The 16486-nt window shown below is 44.2% G+C and overlaps 1 protein-coding gene across 4 annotated transcripts in view; it reads right to left on the bottom strand.

The window, feature by feature from the left end:
- The window catches only part of LOC116845982 (protein gustavus), a 173700-nt gene that overhangs the window by 14187 nt on the left and 143027 nt on the right, over positions 1-16486 (bottom strand). The gene's annotated exons all lie outside the window — the stretch shown is intronic.

Here is a 16486-nt window from a genome sequence, read left to right as displayed (position 1 = left end):
ACAGAAACATAGAGAGATGGAAAAAGGGTGGGAGAGAGAGAGGGGAGAAGGGAGGAGTAAACAGGATAGAGAGGCAGAGATCAGACCGAATCGATATACGAGGAAGGGGGAAAGTGATTTCAGTCGGGGGTGGTTTTCACGGTCGACGAATCCGCGAGAGTGCGTTGTGTTAAACATTCGGGGATGCACCGTTGGGGTATGCGAATGTCGTTCCGCTCGATTTTCGGAGGAATCAGGATTAATAGGTTTGAATTTCGCAAAATTCTGAAATATACGATGAGCAAGCGTTTTATCTTGTTAACAGGTTCCGTGATAAATCACCTCGTTGCATTGATATGTAAAGTATACCTTATAACATTTGTAAAATTTCAGAAGAAATCTCTTATTAAGATGAAAGGGTAATGCAAAGTTTATACCATGAAACGAGACAAATACACACACACATATACAAAGTATATCTTATAACATTTGTAAAATTTCAGAAGAAATCTTTCTTATTAAGATGAAAAGGTAATGCAAAGTTTATACCATGAAACGAGACAAATATATATACACACACACACACACACACACATATATATATACACACGTATACATATATACATTTTGTTTCAACAATTTGTGATAAACGCGAGTAGAAAGTCACGTAAACTCGGCGCGGCACGGAGCGTGTTAACATTATGCACGGTAATTAATTGGAAGATACGAGAGAGATACTGTGAAAATATAAAGAGACACAGGGAAGGAAAAAAGAAAAAGTAGAGCGTTAGATAAACACAGGAGGGCCGTCAGGCGTGTCTCGGGTCATACAATAATTTCATTTGTGCTCCATATCGCGCAGCGAGGATCATCGCGCGTACTGACTTGCTCCTGACTGTTCCGGTCGGTAACGAGATTACATCGTGCCATACGCAGAGCCGAGGTCCTGGCTGCTAACGGTGAATTTTCGCGCGGAAAATCATTTCGACAGCTACACGTTTCCGGACCCGGATAATTCGAGAGGTACGCGCCTCGCCTGCGGCTTCAGAAAAAAGCACGTCCGAGCGAGGCTCGATTAATCACGTTTTCCTATTTGCCGGGCTTTACAGGACGGATTGCTAGTGTACATAGCATGGCGGGCGTGGGACGAATTGCGGGAACCGATTAATTCCTTCTAGCGGAGCAAGTGCATGCGAAGTAGCATTTTCATCGCGAACCCGCAATTTCCGTTCCGCTCTCCCCGTTGGTTTCCGTGTCGCGATTGCTCATACTGAATTTTCCCCACGTGTATCGCAAGGAAATCCGTGAGTAGTAGTAAAGTCAATCGCATTAAAATCAATTATCTTAACGCCTACGACTGAACTGTGATAACCTAATCATCGTTCGTTCCGTCACGCGACTGAAATGCAGACGAGCATTAAATTAAAAATTAAAATGCTTTTCTTTGCGTGCGTATTTCTGTTTAATATGCAAGGACTCCTTTTATTTGGTTCGCGACAGATTGACGTAAAGAAGCACCGAGCAAAGTCGGTAAAACCGAGAGAAAGAGAGTAATCAGGAAGGTTATATTTCTTGCTGTTGGTCAAAAACTGAGTCACTGAAATTATGCGTAACATCACGCACACGAAACGGGCGTGAGCAGAAGAACTCAGCGGCTTTATGTACCGCGAATGACCGCATTTTGTTGACGATAAAGAATTATGCCCTATCACGCACGTCGAGACGCAGTGTGCCGTGTAAAGCGCAGGGATTCCTTGAGATTCGTTCTCATTAAACGTGTTTTTTTCATCTTTTGAAACATGAAGAACTGGCGTGGCTGATTAAACGACCGAATCGTTTGTGGCTCAAAAATGGAACAGGTGGAAATATTGAGACGCACAAATGGTCTCATTTCATGTGATCTAACCTGATCCCAATTAGTTCGCACTCTCGAGATGTTCAAATTCACTTTGTTTTGCAAGCTCGGAAAAATATTACTTACGTGACTGTCAGAGTGAGCGGCTGAAACGCGAGGAATCTCTTTACGTTTTGTGGTTATCCGAATGTGTGCCGCGAGAGATTATCTAATCTTCAAATTAATGGAAATCGTCATCACGGAGCGTGACAAAAGTGCAATTAACGTAAAAGCGCAAGTTCACGAGCACGTAAATATATCGAGATTATGACAGCGGCTTTCTTGGCAGAAATATGGGACACGACACGCCAGGAAAGGCAACGCCAGCTGTGTGCATGATTATAATTTCTCGTCCGCTCGGAGAGGAAAAAAGAAAGAGAAGGAAGGAAAGAAAGAAAGAGAGAAAGAAAACGAGAATCGCGAGGAACAAATGAAGAATAGCGGTGCGGACTCAAACGTGATAACAAATAAAGTTGTGTGTGTATGTGTGTATGTTTGTGCAAGTATGCGTATGCGCCAGGAACGTAACAGATGTAATTTATGACGCGATTAATTAGGAATCCGTTCCAAAGTAAAGTGTAAAATTCACGCCCGGAGGAATGGAAGAAAAGATATCAGATAGAAATTAGATTCACACAAAGAAGGTTGATATACGCTAGCCCTAGCTAACAGAATGCACACAAACATACACACAAACCCTGTGTTTTCCTCTTTTTTTTTTAGGAATTTGCTTAAATGTGTCCTAATTGCACTTTCAGACTACACTGAGGGAAAAACTATCTTAAAGTCAACAGATATTTCCTTGATGGGTGCCATTAACATATTTATTTAAATCTAAATTCTCTTTAAGTCAAATATTGTTTACCTGATTTAATTAAACAATATTTGGTTTAAATAAAAAGAATTTAGATTTATATAAATAAATATGTTAACGGCACCCATCAAAGAATATTTGTAATATTTGTTGACTTTAAGGTAATTTTTCCCTCAGTGTACTGTCAGGTCAGCCGCGCGCGCGAGAAATTCCTGTAATTCAATTAAATGTTTGATATAGCACGAGACTTGGTACTTTAATGCCGCGAGAACAAAGATAAAGATAGAACAGTTTGCAGCACGGTGGTGGATGATTACGTCGCAAGATGTGCAATGCAAAATGGGGATTAATCGTCGGCAAGTCGATTTTGTAGCACAACTGTCGCGTCTCTAGCCTGTGACACAACGCGCGGCGTATGCTCGCTGAAACTCGATCGTTTGTCGTATCCGTTCGCCGCCGTGTTGACTTCCGGTCGCGGACACCGGACATTGGCATCCTGGATCCGGCCGATTCGGTTTCACTCGCGATAATCGGCACCAGGAAAAAGGAACCCGCGCTGCGGAAATTCGTCCAGGGATTTCCATCGGCGCGCGGGAAAGAACGGGGAATTTGTACATTAATTATGGCTACGCGAGCGTGGATAAATGCACACACGCTGATTATTTGGCCTCTCTCGACTCGTTAATTTGCATCAATTAATTGCGCAGAAGGGAGCGCGAATAAAATTCCGCGACGGGCTCTCCCGCGGGGCCGAATTCCCGCGTTCGCGTTGATTCGCGCGACGCGCTCTCTTTCGCGCGATTCGACAACACGGCGGGCGAGCGATGACTGTACTCGTACATCGACGACAGGGAGCCGCGATGTGCCGCCAGACGCGGCTCGCGGAAACTTTCGGTCGGTTAATCGTTGTTGTTTGTTAACGAGGTCGTCAAGTGGGTCGCCCGCTGGTGTTTCTCCATAAATTCGTTTCGCCTCGCCGACGGCCGTTTACCCGTCGGAACTTTCAGCGCGGAGTTTCGCGACGGCAAATTAGGTTCGCGTCTTGCTCGAAAGAAGGAACCCCGCGAGAGGTGTTGCAAAAACAAGCGGCAACTTTGCCGAGTGTGGTCCTCGGGGAACTCGCCGTCTAATTCGCAAACATCCAGACGGAGATCTTGGGTGCATCTCGCCATCTGCATCTTGGGTTGTCTCTATTGCTTCATGAATAATTCGCAATTTTTTCTAAATGATTAATTTTGCTAAAGGATCTTTTGTGACTTTTATCGTGTGCAAAAAATCTGCAGCAACAAATCGCTGAATATTTAATAAGGAGATGATTCTGACGTCATCGCTTTATTAAGTGTGTAAGTTTCACACTGCTTCGAGAATTAGAAGTGCAATTTATTATTTCACGGAATTTATTTACTTGAGTTCGAGGAAAATATCGAAAGATTGAAGATAGATCAGGAATTATTAAGAGGTGCGTAAGATATTAAAAATAAACTTGTCTTGCGTGAGGTGCTCATATGTGAATTTAGAGTTGGATTTGAGTTTTTTATCTAAATCATATAATATATGCGACATTAAACTTGTAATCGCAATTCATGTAAAATGTACGTCTAACTTTAAATCTAACGCAAATTTGATTGTCTCAACTAAATAAATATCAAGTAACGATTATTAATACGGATCGTAAAGATATTCGACGATACAAGCTTTGTTTGTTTCGTCCAAATACGCCTGATGAAACGTGGCACAACTTTAATAATAATTTGCGGCACATAGCATCGTTTTGATCGCTTGAATCTCGCGGTTCTTTCGTGTCAAGTGCGCGGTATCCATTGGAAAAGAGACGCTCGTCAAGCCGATACTATCGATAACAGCGAGAAAGCATTCTTGCGAAGTCGAGCGCTCACTGTAGTACACACATACAACTCCGTGTCGGGATACTCCTTTCCAAATAATTGTGAAACATTCATAATTAATCATCGCTACGGCAAATGAATAAACCATTACGATTGTTGCCGGGCAGGAAACGCGGTCGAGAAACCGCGAATTTAATTTCCCGCCGCGCGGGAAGCAAATGAGTAAGATGCCCTTTGAGCCGAGCCGTTCGTGGCAGTCGTCACGGTGCTGACCGCCGAGCATTTCATTTGAAGTCCATTAATGACATTTATCTCCGTTAACCGCGGCCGTCGACGGTGTCGGGAGTGATATCGCCTTGAATCAAGCGGAGGAGAGAAAGTCTCGGACCGTCCTCTCCGTTGTTCGCCAATAATCCGGTCAATTAAAGCACAGTAATATCGGTGACAATAAGTTTGGGGTCACTTTTGTGACGTGCTTTTGAGATTACCTCGCCGGCGCCGACTTCGCGTCGGACCAGTCTTCGGGTCGTGAGAGATATTAGCGCGGGACCGCGTTGCAGTAATCAATAAGAACTCGTATTTCGCCCGAGTACTCCTCTGACCTCGATGCGAGATCTTAAAGCGAGACTCGGGCGACGAGAGCTTTAATTTTAGCCGGATTAAAATTTGCGTTTATACACGCGTGACCGACCGCGTCGGCTCATGTTTTACGCGGTTTATTTCGCTCCGCGAACCATCGTCGGCGCATCGTTCCACGTACACATCATTGCCCACTTTTGTGACGCAATCACGTGCGGAATAATTTATGCTATTTTGCAAATTCAGCGCGCGTGAAGCGACAAACAGTTTTCAGCAGGTGAAAGAGTCGAACGGGAATGCGACAGGTTCAGGTTTGGAAAAAGGGGACGCCCGGGATAGAAAGAATAAAACGGTCTCCACGATTGGTCCGGACCAATCGGACGAAACGGCAGTCGATTTCGAGACGAAATACGAGAACGTCGTCGGTTCAAACGCTATGGAGGCGGCCGACCGGCAGCGGTATTGATCCGCGGGGGTCACCTTTGCCCCACCTCGACACAAGCCAACCTCCAAATCCACCCCTGTCCTACCCTTCAAGCCCCAGCGCCAGACGAGTCCTCACGACCGACAGCCGCTACCGCGAACCCCTTCTGCAAAGTGGACCGTGGAAAATGTCCTCGCAAAAATCCGAATTGATTGGAGAGCTCTCTCTCTTTTCCTCTTTCATACAGCAATAGGGAAGTTCCTCGCGAGCAGCTACGTTGAAACGCGATGTCTCTTAATTTTTAATCCTTTAATATCTTGATACTTTTATCAACAACTGCGGAATGTCCCTACTAAATTGCCCTTACTTCAATCTAAATTCTTTTATTTCAATGGGACAAACAGTTGTTTTCATTAACTTTTTTATTAAATAAACGTAAAAATATCCCTTTCATATAATTACGTGTGTGGCGAAAGAAAAAAATTATCAAAATAAATTCAAGTTTTTTTTTTCATGAGGTTAAGGGGATACTGGAGCTGAAAATCGACAGGACACTGACATTTTTTCCGCAAAGTTTACGTCGTATTAGTTACACAGAATTACGCTTTTACGCAATGAAAGTACGTGCAAAAATAAATAGGAGCATTGCTTGATATGTGTTACGAAAACGAACAAAAAATTTTTAATGTAAAATCTCAAGCTGTCAGCGTGATATTTGCCTAATCCAAAAATTCCACAGCTTGTACATACCGAAAGTGTGGGTGCTCCAAACAGAAAAATTTTGAAGAACATTGCTCTACCTTCGCATCTGCATTTGGAAGCTTAAGAATATCGAAAAAGTTTGCAGAAAGATTTCTACACATATATGGTCAGGTTTTCCGTTGAATATGATAAAACAAAACAACAAACATTCATGTAAGTTCTGTATATACAAGAAATACGAAAAGGATAACGTGATTGTGTTAGTGACGATCGTCTCTGCATTATTGTTCGTGTTCGTCATCGATTCCAGCATCCCATTAAGAAAATGTACATACTCATTTGAAATAAATCTTTTCTCGATGTAAAATTACATGTACGTTAGTGATTTTGATATTTAGTGCAAATAAAATATTTCTAGATATTTTTCTTTTAGATATTTCTCTAGACATTTCTTTTCTCACGCACACTCATATACAATATATAACTCAGAACGACATAACTCGCATGTTTCGCGGCATCGCAAAATCCGACTGTGCAATATCAATATTTTTTCGCGAGTTGCCAGACACGAAAGCCCGCGTGCTTCGTGTGCGGGCTCGCACACGATTGTTGTTAAGGCCTCTGCGGACACACGCACGTTCGCACGACGAATAAATATTTGCCGCGAGCGCGATGGCGGAGACGACACGTTAATTGTTAATTTACAAATTCTCGCGCGCTCGTTTCCGTCGCGTTTGCGTAAATATTTAGCGCGCATGTCGATGTGTATTTCATTTCATGCAACGTTTAGCTTAACGTCGCGGTACCGCGGCGGTGCTCGTGTTTTCGTGCGCGCAACAGTGATTCGCGATGCTTTCGCACGCGCACGGCTTACACAGGGATTAATTTCAGAATTAATATATTAATTTCGACAGATCGCTCGTCACTCGCGAACGTGATCCGCGATCACGCCTCCCTCCGTCCTGATCACCGTTCCAGCTCATTGCGTCTTTGATTGTAGTCTGAATTGCGATTTCGCGGACTTTGGAAATGATGGTTCGTTACGTTAATCCACGTGCATATATCGTGTAATGTTAGGCCGATGAGTATCAGACTGAGAATACATGGTAAACCGTAAACAGTAAGACTACAGCAGTAAGTAAATTGGCCAACCAGAGCAGATTATTCTCCTTACGTTCCGCGAATAATCGATTGTGATTGGTCAATTTTCTTACTGCTTACATTTTCCTATGTGCTCCCAGCGTTACTTTTGGGAAATGTCTCTATTATAACGTCACGTATAATGGCAAATAATTTATCTTTCAACTAGCGTTACTCTGTGATGTAAAATTTAGTACACCGCGCTCGAGTATCGATGTACTTTTGAAAATGACGGGCAAAACGTTTGCCTCATCGTGTATGCAGGGACACAGTCGTATCTTGCGTGGTAGACGTTGAACACGAGCGACCAAGTGACTAACACGTGATCTACACGTGAGACCGAATGGTCTAGGTATACTTATAAACACAATACAAAATAAATCTTTCCTTGAAACGTTTCATGTATATTCGCCAATAAATGGACACTTCAATTATTTATTATCCGTATTCGAAATTATCACGTTGACAGGACATAAAGGAGGCAAGAGCAGAATATAGCTTGACGATTCTAGTAAAACTTCAGTTTATATAGAAATGACATAAAAAGAATTCGATTAAGATTTCTTAAGAGTAGAAGAGCTTTTGAAATTATGTATGAAATTATGTGCGTAGACAAAAATAATAATTCAACGGCAGGAAGCGAAAGAAAAGAAAGGAAAGAGAGACAGAGCTGCAAGACATTCGATAACTATCATCGTCATTATCATCGCAGCAGCGCTAAGCTGTCCCGAGTAAGCTCCGAGCGGTTAGCGACCCGCGGCATTGCCGTTTATTAATAAACATATCCGGAAACGCGTCGCGGCACCCGAGGAGCATGAATTTAGAGTAATCATAATCATACTCGCGCTCGCGTATGCTGCAGGCGTAATCACCGTTGCGTGGCACGACGTAATCTTCCATGATTACCACGTCGTGTTCAAAGAGACGGGATATTTCGATGATTATCGGCGACCTGCGGCGCGGCACATCCGTAATAGTGATTTTTTCACGACGACGACGATGACGATCGAATAATTCCTCGAGGCCGGTCTTCCTTTCCTTTTTCCCCCGGTGACGACGGTGCAATCCCGAGCACGGAAAGCTCGCCGGGAAACGGCTGGGTGGATGGATCGACCAAACATCCACCGAGGACGACCGTAAATCGCGCGGCCGGTTTAGTTCATCACGCACGGCACCGCCAGCCATCGACAAACCAGTTGCCAACCGGTACTAATAAACTCTAACGATGTAGATGTCAATTGCGTTCAATGATACTGAAACGATGCGTAATGCATCGCCGTTGCGCGTCGCAACGTGACGACGACGACGACGACGACGACGACGACGACGACGACGATGCGAGGAGATGAGTCTCTTCGAAATCTCGCGAAGGAGCCGATTCGAAAATCAGCGTGCGCGGTCGTGTCATTGCTGGGAGCGAAACGAGAGGAGAAACGAAGACTTCTTGTTTTGACGGAAGATAGCACGAATAAAGATTGTTATGCTCATCACTACTACACTACTCATCACAGGAGACAGGAATTTCTGAATCTCCCGCTGAAACGTTCTTCAGTGTTCTTGAACTGGAATTATTACTAGCTTATTATTACTAGAATTATTATTAGAATATATACTAGCTTAAAGTAACCAAACTAAACTTAAGGCTCCTGGCCTCTCGCATTGTCTATCTCTTTTTAATGACGTCAGAAGCGAGAAAATGTATGCTAAAAATTCTTGTGAAATAAAATATTGAAATAAGAATATATATCCATAAAGTAACACTTGCAATCGATTAAACAAATTTGTAAGATATTCCGTGCACTCCTCTTTTGCTCTAACAATCAATAATTTATTGTAAATTAATCTGAATAGAAATAGGTTAAGAAGATGAATTGTAGGTCACGTTAATTTACGACAAATTATTGATTGTTAGAGCAAAAGGGAAGTGCACTGAATATCTTACAAATTTGTTTAATCGATTGCAAGTGTTACTCTATGGATATATTTTATTTTAACGTATTTCGCAAGAATTTTTAGCATATATTTTCTCGCTTCTGACGTTATAAAAAAAAGATAGACAATACGGGGGGCCAGGAGCCTTAAATTATCAAAGTTGAAGTAACGTGTCAAGGAGATGGAAGCGAAGGGGTGAGGGTTTCACGTAACCTGTCTTTTCTGCGGGATTCTGGAAAGTAATTATGCGAAATTTGGTCCAGATCTGTCAAAAAGTTTAGCAGTAGGGAATACAAACAGACATTCAATTTTATATATAGATGACGGTGTGATGTATATTATAAATATTCCAATACAAAGACATTGAGGAATGTTTTGACGGACTAACGAACTCTTGTCTGCCACTGTCTGCGAAATTACATTTTTCGTTATCTTATTAGGTCGGAAATTTAGAAATTCTATTCTTTAATAGGTGATTTCACATATGTGTGATACGATATTAATAATGTCTTGCAGCTAAAATAGATAACTATTATCGTAGATAGCGACTGGTGAACATTAGGCAGCAAAAGTTTCTATAAAAGACTTCTCAAAAAAGTCTAAAAGAGAGAAAGACTTAGAAAAGGTCTAACATTTAATTAACATTCGTTATAATACGTTTCATGATTATCGATAAAACATTTCTTATGACATAAAACATTTCTGATGAGAATTAGTTGTTCCTAGAACGAAAAAAGAAACCGAAAAAATCAATTTTGACCTCAACGCCGAGCCGAATTGTTTAACCAAGTTGATATCGGTTCAACCGATCGCGATACGATTGTGTCTATTCTCCTTTTAGACGAGCAGACCCTTCGCCCGTCAGAAATAGATACCTGACCTCTATCGTGCCAAATATTCCCTTCCGATGCCATTCGCGAGTCTCACTTTACGGAAAGTCGATAGATACCAGGCGGTTCCGTTCGATCGAGGCTTCATAGCCAATGACGGCCAACTAATAACGGCCATTTACACTTAGCGGTCGGCTTAGTGCGGCACAGCTGACGACTTAGTCGGTCCGCCAACACCTGTTCGCCAGCTGCCACGATAAAGGCATTGATAGAAGCGTTGCGCGCGGGGCCCACAGTTTCACGACAGAATGGAGTCTTTTGTCGCGTGTACAGGGCCTTCCCCTCTCCTCTCTCTCTCTCTTTCTCTCTCATTTGGCGATGCTTTTTCGCTTTGCGCGACCTGGCTTTTTTTCTTCAAGATTTCGTTCCCGACGGTGCCACACTTCGATGAGAGAGAGAGAGAAAGAGAGACAGGGGAAGGGAGAGAGAAAGAAAAAAATAAAGAGAAAGAGAGATCCACCGCGGGAGAAACAATGGCCCGGTACGATTGCAAGTCGTATACATTACGACGGGGCCCCGGTTGTTGCTTTATTTCGGCCGGCATGAGACGGGCCACTCAGACGAGCGACAATAATTTCCTCGGTGCGGGTCGGAATGCGCTTAATGAAACGAAACGCGGTATACGCCCCGATCATGCGGGGCTATTCGTCTCGGCGTGACGCCATTGAAAAGGTCGAAGAAAGCGCGGAAAGGTACTCGCGACGCGGCTGCGTTCGCGCTGCGAAATGCGAAACGCCATTGTCGTTTGGCGTGCCATTTGCCGAATGCCGTTGGCTGTAGCTGCATGGCGATTTGTTTATTACAACATCGCGCGGTATTTTATACGCGCGAGGTAAATGAAATCAATTGTTGATACTGATGAAAGATGACGAAGTTTGAAAATTGTTTCGCGATCGCGCACGACTGCGATCCCGCGGGTATTTGGTTGTTTTTTTTTTTTTTTTTTCAGCAATTTCTATTTGCAACCGAGCGTTTATTTGATGTCCCCGTCCTCTCTCACACCCTTTTATCTCTCTCTCCCACTTTGACTCGGGAAGATGTCATATCAAAAAATTGAAAAGTATCCAATCAATCAATTTCAATTTTTGCCGGGGGATAATACGAATTGGAAAAGCCTGACGACCTACCGAGTGAGACAAGAGAACTCCATTTGCGTTAATATCTCACGATATGAATCAACTCCAGGAGCAAAAATGAAATACGCACGTGACAAATTGCGTTATTTTAGAAACGCGTGTGTTTCAGTTTCTCTCTCGTCGCCGAGACCTCGCGAGCGCGATTTCATAAGTTTGCCAAAATTGACCTGGCGCGACTAGACGAGACGAGATGAGACGAGACGAGACGCCAGATCATTGCCAACGATGATGGTTCGATCTCGTCTCGGCGACCCCGCAGAAACGTACAATTTCGTTCGCTTATTAGGCGACCACGCCCCATTGTTGGATCCCGAGATAATGGGCAGCCCTTGGTTTTGATCAAAGTCAAATATCGGACCAGCCGTTATAGTGGCTTCTTTCGGCTTGATTCTCTCGGCGCGCTGAAATTATTGGATTCGCTCTCGGCGGTGTATTTAGGGTCAGGTCGCTTCATTCATGCACGAGAAGCTCATCTATACTTCTCGTGGTGAATTTTGTAGTTAAAATTAGGATTTCGCGTAGTGGAAAAGCATCGACATTAATTAATCATTCTCTCGTTTCATATGTGCTACTTATATTTTAGGAACAGAGGCTTAAATAGTTAACAGCACTTTTTAGCAAAATGAACTCTACTGACATTCTGTTTTTATATTGTTGGAAAACGTGGCGAAAAATGAAAGAAGAATTTAAGGTAACGGTCCTAATTATAAGTCATTTCATGTTAAAATAATTTTCCATCATTTACATAAATTTGTCGAGCGAATATTAAAATGAGCTATTGATACCACAATACAAGCAAGCAATATTATAATTAAAAAAAATTATTAGATTTTAAATTATTAGATTTTAAATTAGTTTATTCTAAATTATAAAAATATAATTAAAAACACTTTTATGCGTAAATTCCAATTATAGGTCAGCAAATATTACATGTAACGGGTTATACGATATTAAATTTTATGTCAATAATGTCTATATATTATGCCTATATATATTGTTTCAGTCTATATAGAATAATGGTATAACTTGCTGGTTTCATAAATTTAAAGAGTCCGCAAGCTCACAAAAATAAACCGATATCCTGGATTTTCTCGTAAATATCAGAAATGTTTGTGAATGTGTAACCTTGAAATGTAATTGTAAAAGAACTAATATAATAAAAACTTTTTCCCGTGTTTTCATTATAATGTATACTTTTTTAAAAAATCAAACTTGACTTAAAATTGGGACTCGACTCATAATTGATTACTTTATATGAAAAAAATTAAAATATATTCTATCGTGTGCGCGACCAGTGGTACTACGTGGAGCATCGGCCTCCTGAGGTGTCGACAGTCGTGTCTCTGACCGTCGTCCACGTTCGAAAATTGGCAGACGTGTTCGTGAAAGTCAAGGAATTGGAGGAAGTTGCGATTCTGAAAGGAGGGGGGGAGAGAGAGAGAAAATATTTAGCGTTTTTGTATCAATGCCAGTCTTGCGCGTTGCATTTCGCGTTTCACGAGGCACTGCTGCACGGCGCAGTCGCGTTCGCAAGGCGCCTCAGAAAACGAGCGTCGAGATAGTGTCGCTTTAATTTTCGTTTTGCGCCGGTCGATATTCCTCGAGAAACGCATTTTTAGCCCCGAAGGTAATAGGAAGGCATTTAAATGCATATTGCGCGCTAGATTGCGAATCTATTCGCCCACCACTGGTATTCTCCTCGCCGAGCGTTTTCGCTTAATAACATACACATACACACACACAGAGAGACTCGGATGGAAAAATAACCTGCATATACGTCGGCTTACGTCGCCCCGTCACGCCACCACGATTATTATTCATGCGCCGTGTCACACTTTTCTTCGATTAAATTTCTCGTGCGAGTAAATTTCCCGTGCGACGAGTTCAGCGGTGATAATGTCGACGACGACGACACAGACGCGACTCGTCGAAGTCCGAGATCACATGAGAACGTCGGCCCTCTGTCCCCGAAGGCGCGTTTAAGGGTTAACTAAAAGATTACGGACAAGTCGCGTTCGCGCTGAGCCACGTGCGACGAGGTGCGGTCGCAACCAGAGATAAATGATAAATCATTGCGGCGTGTCTATTTTAAACATCTGCATCGTCATTTACGAAACTAGTTACGCGTTTAGCAGAAACCTCTTCCCTTATCTGGACCGTAAGATTAGAGGGAAGAAAGAAAAGGAGGGATTCGCTTTCGCGCCTCCTTGATATCTTTATCGCCGAGAGGGATAATCCTTGCTCCGGGATATTTAATCTTCCCACGTCTCAACGGAACTCATCTGGCGTCCATCTGTCCAGAAAGATATTCTATATCTCCAATTTCTGTTTAAAATATTGGAACGTTGACTCGGGGATATCGAGTTGCACAAAGTAAATCCGGGCGTTCGCAGGACATAAGGATAAGCAGGTAGTTGTAACGAGAGACCTTAGAGAATGAGAGAGAAAGAGAGAAAATGCACTGATACATTTTATTAAATCTCACTTTCTCATGCAACGGCCGTTAATGATAAGCCTATCTCACAGCTTTTTATTGCAGACGTATTGGTGGTAGAAGTAAACCCGGACGTTTACTTAGGCGGTTTTCGTCTCGCCGTAGAGTCTGAGGGTAGAGGGAAAATATATCGGAAGCGCGAGGTTGTTGACCCGGAAATTGAACCCGGGACCTTTAGCTTGCCGGGTGACTGCTCCACGAACCGAGCTAGTCGGACTCCACGCTTCGATACATCTCTAACTCCCTTTCTTATTAACGATCTTAATCGTCAAGATGGCAATTTACTTCGCAGTTTAATCGCTTGCAGTTCGATTACGGATTTTCCAGAATCTTACATCGTCTCGTCTCGTCGCGTTCCCGGTTCTACATGAGAAGCGTGCTCGTTCGCGCAGTCGGTCTGTCTGTTCGTTCGCTCGCTCGGTACGCACAGCACTCGTTAAGGCGATCCCCTGGAAATAACGTCGGCGCGGCGAAATTCAAGTCTCGTCTGCGTCGCGAGTCCGGCGCGATGTCTCGGCGAATTTAATAACTTCGTTAAAATTACACGCGCACGCGACTGATTTATGCAAACGAGACGGGCGCGCGCGTGCGGATGCCGCTGTTCGGAAAGTTCGGTGCGAGATAACCGCGTGATTCAGAGATAACACATCTAGCCGCGCACTTTCGCCCCCTCTTTCTCTTTCCTCGTAAAATAATGTACAAGGTGTGCGTATACCGTTGCACGCGCACACTCGCGGTGCTGACGGGCTCTCGTGTTGCTGATAAACGACAGGCGTTGTATGAAGATAAACGACACTCGCTAGAGGAAGATATTTCACGACGTCCGCATGCACGCGCCGGGTAACACACGGTCCCGGGATAGTTAGCGGTGTTACGACTTCATTTTGCGCGAGATGCATTTCTTCTGGTGTCCCGCCTCTGGCGAAGTCGTTTGCGCGAGCATGAACGCGCGGCTAATCCGCTGGAGCGAAAGCTCCGATTGTCCGGGACGAGATCCTCGCGCGAAACACTCCTTTGCGTCTGCGCTCTGTTTAAATCGCGTCCCATGTGATCTTCTTAGCATTCCATTGAGATAATTACTCATTAGAATGCTTTGGAGCGTTTTGATCCCATAATAATGGTAATAACAATGATAATATATTGCGCGTTTGTGCAATAAGATACTACCTCATGTCGAATCGTATGCGAATCTTTCGATATCTCCATTTTTCATATTTTCGCGAGCGAGACGCGAATTTCACGATTGTAATGTGAGCGGATGATTTGTTTAGAGGTAATTTTAGCTGTGCCATCGTGTGACGAGAGATATTGGTTTTTCCGCCCGAAAAGTTCATTCATTTAATTCATTGAAAAAAATCCATCATTCGCGAGATGCGTTTCGCGGACGGACGCGGTGCGTTCACTCCTGCGGTGGACGCAAGTCGTGGGACTCCCGTATCTCTCTTTGTTCATCGTCAAGGTCTAGATCAGCGCTCCGGCGAGTGGAAGCGTGCTTTCCGATCCTTTTCCTTCGGCCGTGGCGCGAATAAGTGATCGCGCGCGATCGCGAGAGACGCGGCGATCTCAATGACGAAATCGAGAACGGCGGCGGGAAGATTTCCTCAAGGTCTCGTCGCGGCTCTGAAGGAAAAACGAAAGGCAGGAGGAGATCCACGCCTCGCGGCGACTTCTCCCAATCGTGCCGTTCGTTTCTGCAAAGGATCCTCTCCCTCTCGCCTTCTCTCTCTTCCTCTCCCCCCTTCTCTTTTTCTCTCTTCTTCTCTCTCGCTCTCGTGGATTTCCACACGCGCGCGACGACGACGACGACGACGAACATCCCGGTTTTTCGCCGCAGGACTGGTTCCTGGGACGATGTCCTTGGAGAATGCGTTGCGTCGTTCGATGCGGCTTCAGTATTTGTCGACGAGAACAGAAAAGTCCGAGGACGCTGGACTCGAGCTTAATTTCGCGAGCTTGGCGTGCGCGCGATACACCTCAGCCCGGCGCGAAATCTTTACCTGGGATAATCATTGCGCGTGTGAGCTATTGAGATGGATTGCGTCAGATGGAATGGAAACGCTCACCGAGACACGCGTGCGTGTCCCACCCGACAAAATTCCCCCGTTTCGTGAAAGTAATTACCCCGTCATTTCCCCGGCGCGCCGTAGCCAGCCCCAAAGTAATTCGCATTAATTTTACCTTAACGAATTAACGAAACTCATTTAAAAGTTGCGGTAAGATAAGGCCAAATAGGCAAAGGAGACGGGCCGGCTCTCCGTCCGTGAGTTACGTTTGCTCGGGAGAAAATTCTCCGGAGGAAGTAACTTTGTCGCGGGGAATCCAGCCTGAAGGAGTCGTACGCTCTTATCGTTTCTTATCGACTTCTTGATGATGAGGACGACGACGACGACGACGACAGTCGCAGCGGCGTATCAAGTACGCGCGCGCGTTTATCTCGGCTTGGCGCCTTTCGCTTTATTACAGCGCAATGCGCATCGCGGGTCGACGACGACGGTTCAACGACCCGATTTCTGTGTGTGATCTTGCGTGGCCTTGGAAGACAGGCCGGATGTTGCGAGACTGACAAAGAGGCCCGGTGCGGCGGAGCAAGAGAGACGGGACGAGACAGAGAGAGAGAGAGAGAGAGAGAGAGAGAGAGAGAGAGAGAGAGAGAGAGAG

Source organism: Odontomachus brunneus, unplaced genomic scaffold, assembly GCF_010583005.1.
Source record: "Odontomachus brunneus isolate Ranch 3 - 2012 unplaced genomic scaffold, Obru_v1 Obru_scaffold_059, whole genome shotgun sequence".
Lineage (NCBI taxonomy): Eukaryota > Metazoa > Arthropoda > Insecta > Hymenoptera > Formicidae > Odontomachus > Odontomachus brunneus.
The sequence above is the reverse complement of the archived record's forward strand: the minus strand, read 5'-3'. Positions and strand labels throughout refer to the sequence as shown.